Raw genomic sequence first — 12,002 nt, 5'->3', positions numbered from 1 at the left:
GTAGAGATTTCGAGGTATATCTGCCGCGTCCGCAGACCGAGGAGTCCCTTTCTATCTTTCTGTAATAGTATAGCCCTTCAATACTTCCCTTTTGTTAGACATTTCTGGAGTTAGAGTTTTTTATGTATCTCTTAGCTTGTGATTCATGGGTTTCCGGGTTTTGGGAGAGATATATATTAGATTTGAGAGTTATATTTCGTATGCCGAGCGACACTTTTAAACATTGTTTTATTATATTATTTCTGTTTTAAATTGTATTCTTCCGCAAATTGGTTTATCTTCCGCGTTTTAGGCTTACTTAGTCGTAGAGACTAGGTGCGGTCACGATGGTTCACGGAGGGAGAACCGGGATCGTGACAGGGACATGAGATATTCATTTATAAAAAATACGTTGACTTTATAGCGAGAATATGGTCTTATTACAAACATACAAAAATAACTTTTTTACTAAGATTCTTGTCTAGCATTTCCACTAGATCCAAGATCGATATCATTCATCATTGTGAGAGAAAATATCCACAAATCTCATCCTTTTTCGGGTGACTCACACGTTTCTATTTACTTTAACTAGTATTAGCACCCGTGCAGATGCGCGGACACTAACCATGTTAAATATTTGAGTTATTTCGATTATACGTAAAAAATCTTAAAATTTAACTTTCTCGATAAATATAGATAATCATTGAATATTAATTAAGACATGAAAATGATTAAACATTTCTCAAATATCCTAGTTGTAATTCTATTTTTCTTTTTTTAGTACTATTCTCGTCGGTGTCATTGGATCAAAAAAATAGTCAAGAAGTAAAATAATAACTCATATTTATGGCAAAACAATCAAAGGTTGAGATTATGAAGGACTCTTTGGATACGACTTGACTCTTTTACTATTGCTTGAACTCTTATTTGGTGTGTTGATATATTCTAAAATTATTTCTATTTTAAATTTTCAGTTTCTAAAATTTTATTTTTCAATAATAATTATTTTTATAATAATGTAAGTGAAAATATTATCCTTAATTCAAAACTCATTTTAGTCGGCTATCTAAAATTTAAAAAGTTCTTTAGCTAGTGATTTTCTTTCTAGTATGACTCTATTTTGATATTTGACATTAACCATGTTAAATATGTGAGTTATTTGAATTATATGTAAATAACCTTTAAATTTAAACGTTCTAGGTAATTATAGATAATCGTTAGATATTGTTTATGAAACACTACATGAAAAAAGGCTAACATTTTCTCAAATCTCGTAGTGATAATTTTATTTTTGCACCATTCTTATTGGTGTCATTGGAACCTAAACAATAGTCACGAAATAATAACTCGTATTCATGAGCTTTGGAAAAGCACAAAGGTTGGCACAATATGAACGATTCTTTGGTTACGACGTGACTCTTTTACTACTACTTAAATTCTTATTTGGTATGTGTCACACCTCCTTTTTACACAATCACCCCGAAGGATAATGTATAAGGGAGTTTTTTCATTTTAAGTGACATTATTCGAAAATGGGATTATTTATTTATTTCAGAGTCGCCACTTGGGAAAGGTTTGGTTTTTGGTGTCCCAAGTCACCGGTTTATCTTGAATCCCAAATCGAGGAAATTTTCGACTTTCCAAATGAAGTCAGCGAACCAGAAATTCTAAGTAAGGAATTCTGTTGACCCGAGGGAGGGTGTTAGGCACCCACGGATCCCGTGGTTCTAGCACGGTCGCTTAAATTGTTATGAATGGCTAAAATCTGATTTTAATACATGTTCAATACTACAGTGCAATTTTATATCATTTACCGCTTTTGGTTAATTTTTAAGAAAGTGAACGTTGTTTAAAAAAATGTGTTTTTCGATCACGTCACATGAAATGCACCCGGATCCTCGACACATTTTTTATACAACGTTTTAGGATTTGGATTTTGGGTTGCATGAAATGCACACCCGTATTTAAGAATGTAATTTGATTAATATCGCGCCTAAAGAGTCTAACGCGTTATTATTTTGGGGAAGGCACTGAAATTCGTTAAACGGCCCATCCCGATTTTCTATGTATTTTAATATAACCAATTATTGAGGGCCCCACAATTTGCATTTTTATTTGGCGAGGCTCGTCTCATTTTTTATTTAAAGGCCGATCCTAAAGCAACTATGATTCTTCTAATTATTTTTTGTCTCTAAAAAAACACAAGAAAAGTCCTAAATACTTTGTTATTAGACTGAGGTAAACTAGGCATTGTCCCAGGCCCAAACATGTAGGAAATTAACACTAGACCTGGGTCCTTGTTTCAGATAGCTTGAGGCCCAAACTACACAAGACTTCATTTTGAATCTTCATGGCTACAATCAGATTTTAACCGTATTTGGGCCAAAATTTTTAGCCCAGGCGTGTATGGAGACTTTAAATCTCAAGGCCAATCTTGATGTATAATTCCTGCTGGAGTTCTAATTTTAATAAAACACACAGATCAGTACAGAATTAGAGGGTTATTCCACATGGTTTGAGCTACTTATGCTAACAAAGGAGACATTAAGTGATCAGAACAAGACAAATGATAGTCAAATCTAATAATTTGGTATTTTACATCTAACTGGATTAATGGACACAAGACCTTCGAACTTGTTTTTTTGCAATTCCTATGTCGAATCAGTGTTTACAAGCTTCATAAAAAAAAATAATATTAGCCACTAACATTTGAGAGCTAAGACGGTTTGCCATCATTTTTTCGATATGCTATTCAAATCCATTTCAATGATTCACAATTTCTAATAGAACTACTGATGACACATTGAGACTCATTGAACCTGTTTTATAACTACTAAAACTAAATTAAGCATTCAAACCTTGATCATGGATCCAAAAACAACAGTCAGGTAGTCCAATCATTACAGACAATACCAATTTACATAAGCATGAATGTTTCTTCTAAATACCAAACAGGAATTAAGTAATTCAACAATTAACTCCAAAACTTCATCATTTAGTCTCCAAATCAGTAAATTCACATAGATCCTTCATAGTTCAAACAAAGCCAAGGAAAAGTACCTGAATTGGAAAGTGAGAAGAAAGAGAGGTAAATCAGCAGCAGCAGATAACAAATAACAGCAGTAGCACCACAATCAGCAGTATGGGACAATAAGAACCAAGCTCAGTGAAACTCAGAGATCCAGAAATGTTTTAGAAAAAACAAAAGAGCTAAACAGATCGACTCAAAACCAATTGCAAATAAACCAAACACCAACTCGAAATCAGCTGGGACAAATCTGAAACCAAAAGCTTAAACAATCAGCCTAGAGTAGCTTCGATTGGGCCTAAATATCAAACTAACTATGAATTTAACAATGGAACAATGCCTTTTTCTGGAATTTTAGAGTTTTTCAGAGGTTTTTCTTTTGCTTTTTGTTTGTTTTCTATGTAGAACTGAAGTCCAGAATGAACTCTCTTTACTGGTTCAAAAATAGACTCCCTCAGGTTCTAAAAAAACTCTCCTCCTCCTCTCCAAACTCCTTCCCTTTTATATATCACAACAGGCCTCCTTTTCCAGCTCTTAGAGCACTTAGTCAATTAAAAACTGATTCTCTCCCATGTTATTCCCTCTGTTTTTTCCACTCAAGACTCAAACAGAAATGTATTCCCATCAGATTCCCCAGACAACCCTCTTTTTCATTATAAAAAATGGTTTTCCTTTTATTAAACTAAACAAGTATGGGCAGCATGAGTATACTCTGGCAGCACATGCTATCAAGTTACCTTTTATTCATTAAAGAACTACAATTCACATGCTTTCTGATGTCCAAAATCTAAAATGAATAAACATGGCCAGTAATTCTATCTAAAGTGCATAAAAAAAGGCTATCAATTCAATATCAATCCAAACTAAGTGCTTGATTAATTGTAATTCAATTCGAAACTAGTATGAATTCAAATGCCAATGGATTCAGGCAGCAGAATCGAACTAACTTGAAACTCTGAATCAGGGAATGTCAACATAAACAAAACTGGCACCAAACATTTCAAAGGGAACAAACAAACTACAAACACTTAATTGACGAAACTTAATTAATCGACTACGTAGTTTATAACATACAATCAACAGTCAGAAAAATTCGGACCAAAGAAAAGATCCGTAAATGGAGGAGAAGAAGATAAATCACAAAATAACCAAAAACTGATACAACAAACTAAACACTAAAATAAAAATAGAGCAAAAGAGAAAGGAGCAATACCTCACAAAAATCAGAAACCAAACGGGCTAAGACTTGAACCGACTCTAATATTTTGAGGTCAAATGGACCTTAATCGAGTGTTCTCGACTGAGAACACTCGACTAAGGTCGATTATGAACCCCAAATTTCTTCTAATTTGGACCAATTACGGTTTTGGTCTTCGTTAGGGTTCCCTGGTTCAATTTGGGATTCGAACTGTTCTAGCATGATTCGAGCAAAACCCAGAGTGTTCTAGAGATGGGGGAGGTTCGGGGGTCCCGTGGTGTGAGTTTAGGACTGGTTGGGGGGGCTTTAGGGTTCCGATCAAATCTTCAAACGAAGATTCGAGACGGTGGGGGATGATTCGAGGTACAAGGGTCTGGGATTTGGGAAGAGGAAGGCATGGAGGTTCCGTGGTGTTAATTTGGCGGTCTCTGGCGTCGTTGCCGCCAGGTTTATGGTAAGGGGGTGGAAGGGCGGCGCTAGGGTTCAGAGGTCGGTTGGTTCGTCTCTTTCAGAGACGAAAAGGGGGGGGGTTTGGAAATGAGACGGGTAAAAGGGATTTGGGGGGTCTTTTGACACATTAAAAATTGGTCGCTTAATCTGGGCCATTGGGTGATGGGATCCAACGGCTCTGATTTAAAAGAAATGATGAGGCGGTCCGATTTAGTAACGGGTTAGGGTCGGATAATGGATATGGGTGAGGGTTGGACGATCGGGACCGTTGATCAAGCGAGATCAATGGTCAGGATGGGGCATGACGGAACTACATCGTTTGGGACGTCTGTGAGGCTTGGGCCAATTGGACCGGGTAAAGGGATGTTTGAATTGGGCTAATGATTATTGGGCCTAGTCCGATTTCCTTCTCTTCTTTTAATTTGTTTCTTTTCTTTTTCTTTTTCAAACTAATTTTCGAAATTTTAAAAAGCCTAAAATCCTATTCTAACTTATAAAAAGCCAAATTAACTTAAATAATATTAGGTTAAGTACAAAATCACAGTTAAACACAAAATATACAAAATGCCTATTTTTTTATGATTTTTCGATTATTGCCAAATAAGTTATGATTTAAGTTTTAAACCACAAATTATAAAATTAAATCCTAAGGGTAATTTTTTTTTTTGTATTTTCCTTTTATATGACTAATTAATTCTAAAAATGCAAAATTAATTACTAAATGCACACACACATATATTATTTTTTGTATTTTTCATTAATTAAGAAAAAATAAACATGCACGCACAAAAATGCAAACAATTAAGAAAATACCACAACAAATTCTCAAAAATTGCATGTAAAGGAAAATTATTTTACTTTCCTTTTTTTTTATTTCTTTTGGAGTAATTGTTGTGAAGTAAAAATCACGTGCTCACAGTTGCCCCTCTTTGTTCGAAAACACGAAGAGTTTCCGTACAAAGATAAAGTGAGCAGATACGAGCGATTTTTGTTCGTTTGACTACTCCGTGTGAAGCAAGATTTGACCGAACCTCTGCTTCAAAGGTTTCCTACATATCCTTGGCTAAAAAGGAATCAGGTCAATGTAGTTCGGAAAGTTTTGGTAGCTGGGACTAACAGGAGTTGTGGTTTTATTGTTACCGCTGTTGTTGCTGCTACTACTGCTTGTTGACCTCCTCATTACACCAAAAGGGAAAATCGAAGTTAAGCTAGCTATGCCTATCAACTATGAGTTACAAGATTCTTATCTACAATTCTCTTGAAACTTGATCTTGAGTCTTAGCTGATTTTGCTGTAGACTTTGATCTAAATCTTGATGCTCGCAAGTTGTAGGTGTTTTTTTATTTCTGCAGCATTGAGTACGACAGGATTGGCGGAGCTTGTGACTTCTATCAGATTTCGAGCAATTCGCACCTTTGATTGCTCCAATATTTGAGCTTATTCATTTTTTTTGTTCTTTTCTTCTTTTCTTTATTCTGGATTGAGACTCACTCCGCAGGTCATCTCGATCCCTGTGCCTCGAGGTCAAAGCTACTCAAGCACCAAAATAAACAACCAAACAAAATTTTTCTGCCCCAGTTTTACTAGGAAATTTTCATGAGTTATTTGCAATAAAAATTCGCGGAATCGATGAGGGGATTGGAAACCCCAAATCTAAAAGGCGCAACTCAGGGATTGGAGCCCTAATGTTCACAAAATGAAAATGCTCAACTCAGGGATTGGAGACCTAATGTAAACTGCTCAACACAGGGATTGGAGCCCTAATGTTGGCTAAGGAAAAACCGCTCAACTCAGGGATTGGAGCCCTAATGTTGGCTAAAGAAAGTTTCTCAACTCAGGGATTGGAGCCCTGATGTTGGCTAAGGAAAGTTGCTCAACTCAGGGATTGGAGCCCTAATGTTGGCTAAAGAAAGTTGCTCAACTCAGGGATTGGAGCCCTAACGTTGGCTAAAGGAAGAATGCTCAACTCAGGGTTTGGGGCCCTAATGTTGGCTAAAGGAAGAACGCTCAACTCAGGGATTGGGGCCCTAATGTTGACTAAAGGAAAGCTGTTCAACTCAGGGATTGGGGACCTAATGTTGACTAAAGGAAAATTGCTCGACTCAGGGATTGGAGCCCTAATATCGGCTAAGGTAAATCGCTCAACTCAGGGATTGGAGCCCTAACGTTGGCTAAAGGAAGAACGCTCAACTCAGGGATTGGAGCCCTAATGTTGGCTAAAGGAAACGCTCAACTCAGGGATTGGAGCCCTAATGTTGGCTAAAGAAAAACCGCTTAACTCAGGGATTAGAGCCCTAATGTTGGCTAAGGAAAACCGCTAAACCCAGGGATTGGAGCCCTAATGTCGGCTAAGGAATATCGCTCAACTCAGGGATTGGATCCCTAATGTTGGCTAAGAAAAATCGCTCAACTCAGGGATTGGAGCCCTAATTTCGGCTAAAGGAAAATCACTCAACTTAGGGATTGGAGCCCTAATGTCGGCTAAAGGAAAATCGCTCAACTCAGGGATTGGAGCCCTAATGTTGGCAAAGGTGACTAGGGACGGAGGCCCTATGTCTAAAAATCTCAACTTAGGGATTGGAGCCCTAATATTGGTAAAGGAGACTAGGGAATGAAGGCCCTATGTCTAAAATCTCAATTTAGGGATTGGAGCCCTAATATTGGTAAAGGCGACTAGGGAATAGAGGCCCTATGTCTAAAAATCTCAACTTAGGGATTGGAGCCCTAATATTGGTAAAGGCGACTAGGGAATGGAGGCCCTATGTCTAAAATCTCAATTTAGGGATTGGAGCCCTAATATTGGTAAAGGCGACTAGGGAATGGAGGCCCTATGTCTAAAAATCTCAATTTAGGGATTGAAGCCCTAATATTGGTAAAGGCGACTAGGGAATGGAGGCCCTATGTCTAAAAATCTCAACTTAGGGATTGGATCCCTAATATTGGTAAAGGCGACTGGGGAATGGAGGCCCTATGTCTAAAATCTCAACCTAGGGATTGGAGCCCTAATATTGGTAAAGGCGACTAGGGAATGGAGGCCCTATGTCTAAAAAGGTTCAACTCAGGGATTGGAGCCCTAATGTTGGTAAAAGGCGACTAGGGAATGGAGGCCCTATGTTTAAAAATCTCAACTTAGGGACTGGAGCCCTAATATTGGTAAAGGGCGACTAGGGAATGGAGGCCCTATGTCTAAAATCTCAACTCAGGGATTGGAGCCCTAATGTTGGTAAAAGGCGACTAGGGAATGGAGGCCCTATGTCTAAAAAGGTTAAACTCAGGTATTGGAGCCCTATTGTTGGTAAAAGGCGAAGATTGATTTTGGGGCTTCTAAAATACCCTTCTTTTTTTTTCTTCTTATCTATTTTCTTTCAATTTATTTTTTAGTAACAAAAATGCAGGAAAGAATTTGGAGGAGACTTCCTTTTTGGGTTGATTATTGTTGCTAAGCTATTTCTAGTGCTTGCACATTTCTTTTTCCATTTTGGTTACACCTGCTTCTTGCACTATTGCTTTGGATTGCACCTGTTTCAATTTTCAAACAAAGAACAATTGTTAGTTTGAAACGGTGGTCGATTTTGTGGCCTTTATTATTTTTGATCACTTGATTTCGGCCCAACTCTTTTGGCGAGAAACTCTGCCGCTTGCTGGCTTTTATTAAAGATTGGTCTCTCTCCTAAAACTGAGGAACTCAACTTTTCAAAATTTATCATGACGGCTCAACCGTATAAGGCTTTAACCTTTTCATTTTAATCTGCTTCTAGGGGCTTTTGACTTTGGATTTCTTTTCATTTTCAATAACTCTGATTTCAGAGAATCGGCTATCATGGCCAGTTGGGATCGACTTGATGCATCCAATGAGGCTGGGTACTTTCTTTGGACTTGGCTTTATTAAGCAAAAACCTTGTAAAACCAATTTTGCCACCTTTTCTTTGTATTAGTTTCGGAACAGAGTTAGACCGAAAGGGATTCAAGGAAAAGTAAAGAAAGGACAAGAAGAAGAAAAAAATGAATTTAAGGAGAAGCGTCCCTTTTGGGGGAAAGAAGGACTTATCTAGGGTGCATGCAGACTTCAATAGACATGACATGCTTCTTGGACTGGATACCCGATATGCACAACTATCCAACTCATTGTGAACCACATCTCCAAATCGAGAAACCTGGCCAGGACACTTTCAGTGGTGAGGGTGTCTTCTTTTCGATCGACGACGCCCTTTGCGGGTTTTCGCCAATCGACCTCTCTCATTTCTCTTCTCACCGTCGCCTGATAGCACTCTTTACGAGTTTTCACTAAACAGGCTCTCTCATTTTCAATTTTTCTGCTCACCGTCGCCTTATGGTGCCCGTGTGAGTTTTCACCAATAAGTCTCCCTCATTTTATTTCTCTCATTTTTATTGCATCAGATCCAAGTAGTTGTATCCTCTGATCCTTGAACATTCTCACTGATTGATCGGAAGGACTTGAAAGGATTTGGGTGAAAATGATTTGGATCAAATTACAACTTTGGAACCATTCAAACGGGATTATCGCAGGACCATTACAAAACCTGCCCCAGTTTCACTTTTGAGGGAATTTGGATTTTTATTTTGGTGTGACTGAACCCCATAGAGAGGCTGCCTACGTATCCTTTCGGAATCAAGTCGAACGTAGTTCAGGAAAAAACATCTTCTTCTTTTTTCAACACTTTCAAGTTCCAAAGAGGGCAATCAAAGAAGAGTAACCGGTACAAATGGGTTTGCAAAGGGTAGATAGTGTTTGGGTAGCGAGAATAAAAGCCTTCGTCCTCCCAATCGAATAATGTTGTTGTTACAGAAAGACTAAATATAGTACCTTTTGACTGCATCTGCATTTACAGCTACTTCAGGATCATTTCCTTTGATATCGCCCAGATACAATGCTCCTCTCGGCAATACCTTTCTGATGACGTATGGGCCCTTCCAATTAGGAGATAATTTTCCTTTTGCTTCCTGGTGATGGGGAAGAATACACCTTAAAACGAGTTACCCCACTTCAAAATTTCTAGGTCGCACTTTCTTGTTATAGGCACGAGCCATTCTTTGCTGGTACAACTGCCCGTGGCAGACCGCAGCCATTCGCTTTTCATCGATCAAGGTTAATTGTTCCAGACGGGTTTTAACCCACTCACTGTCTTCAATTTCGGCTTCCACAATGATTCGGAGAGAGGGGATTTCGACCTCGGCGGGTATTACAGCTTCCGTGCCATAAACCAAAAGGTACGGGGTGGCTCCAATTGATGTGCGCACAGTAGTGCGATATCCCAACAATGCAAACGACAGTTTTTCATGCCACTGCCTGGAACTTTGAATCATCTTTCTCAAAATCTTTTTGATGTTTTTGTTTGCTGCTTCAACGGCACCATTGCCTTTAGGCCGATAAGGAGTAGAGTTCCAGTGCATTATCTTGAATTGCTCACATATCTCCCCCATCAAATGACTATTCAAGTTTGCAGCATTGTCTGTGATAATAGTTGCAGGAATGCCAAAACGGCAGATAAGATTGGAGTGCACAAAATCTACCACAGCTTCTTGGTGACAGAATTGAGAGTGATTGCTTCGACCCATTTTGTAAAGTAGTCAATGGCAACTAGTATGAATCTGTGTCCATTTGAGGCTTTTGGCTCGATTGGCCCAATGACGTCCATGCCCCAGGCAACAAATGGCCAAGGTGCAGACATGGGATGCAGTTCTGTGGGAGGTGCATGAATCAAATCACCGTGCACCTGACACTGATGACACTTCCGAACGAAACTAAAACAATCCTTTTCCATGGTCATCCAGTAATAACCCGCTCGAAGGATTTTCTTTGCTAAAACGTACTCGTTCATGTGGGGACTGCATACTCCCGCGTGTACCTCATGCATGATTCTTCGCCTCTTCTACATCAACACATCTTAACAAATTGAGGTCCGGAGTTCTCTTGTATAAGACATCCCCACTCAAAAAGAAACCACTCGCGTGCCGCCTAATGGTTCTCTTTTGGTCTCCACTGGCTTGCTCAGGGTATTCTTGAGTTTTCAGAAACCTTTTGATGTCATGGTACCATGGTTGGGTATTTGGTGTTGCTTCAATTGTATTAAAATAACCATTCCTTTCCCGAATTTGAATTTCCAAGGGGTCTACGTGAGCATTGCCTGGATACGGCTGCATTGAGGCCAAAGTAGCAAGTGCGTCGGCTAATTCGTTGTGACAACGAGGAATGTACCTGAACTCCATTGACTTGAATCGCTTGCTGAGGTCTTCCACTTGCTTCTTGTAAGGGATAAGCTTAACATCTCGGGTTTCCCATTCTCCTTTGCTTGCCGGATAATCAGATCTGTGTCTCCCATGATCAACAACTCTTCGACATTTTGGTCGATTGCCATGTTTATACCCATAATACAGGCTTCATACTTGGCGGTGTTGTTTGTACAGAAGAAACGAAGCCGAGCTATGGCTGGATAGTGCTGACCAGTGGGTGAGATCAAAATTGCCCCAATTCCGACACCCTTTGCGTTTACCGCCCCATGAAAGAACATTTTCCAAGCATGAGTGTCTTCAGATATTGCCTCAACTGAATTTACTTCTTCATCTGGGAAGTAAGTTCTCAAAGGTTGGTACTCATCATCAATCGGGTTTTTAGCCAAATGATCCGCTAATGCCTAGGCTTTCATTGTCGTGCGAGTGACATAGACTATGTCAAACTCCGTGAGCAAGATGTACTTTAATCGCCAAGTATGAAGCCTGGTTATGAGGTAGGTGGTGTAAGCTTGCAAATAATGCCTCAGCTTCTGAGCGACCCATGTCAAAGCACAACAAGTTCTTTCCAATAAAGTGTATTTGGCTTCATAACTAGTAAACTTCTTGCTCAGATAGTAAATGGCCGGCTCCTTCTTTCCGGTCACGTCATGTTGCCCGAGGACACAGCCAAAAGAATTTTCCAAGATGGTTAGGTACAAGAACAGAGGCCTCCCTGGCTCAGGTGGGACCAAGACTGGCGGATTCGACAGATATTCCTTGATTTTATCAAAATCTTCTTGACATTCAACTGTCCATTTGATTGCCGCATCTTTCTTTAACAACTTAAATATGGGTTCACACGTGGAGGTCAACTGAGCGATGAAACGACTGATGTAATTCAATCTTCCCAAAAAACTCATAACATCTTTCTTGGTTCTTGGAGGAGGCAAATCCCAAATAGACTTTATCTTTGTTGGATCTAACTCGATGCCCCTCCGACTGACTATGAATCCCAAGAGTTTGCCGGATGGTACTCCAAATGCACATTTGGCTGGGTTCAACTTCAAATCATATTTGCAGCCGCCCAAAGAATTTTCTCAAGTCCCGAACGTGGTC

Source organism: Nicotiana sylvestris, chromosome 2 (assembly GCF_000393655.2).
Source record: "Nicotiana sylvestris chromosome 2, ASM39365v2, whole genome shotgun sequence".
Classification (NCBI taxonomy): domain Eukaryota; kingdom Viridiplantae; phylum Streptophyta; class Magnoliopsida; order Solanales; family Solanaceae; genus Nicotiana; species Nicotiana sylvestris.
Note: the sequence above shows the minus strand (reverse complement) of the source record.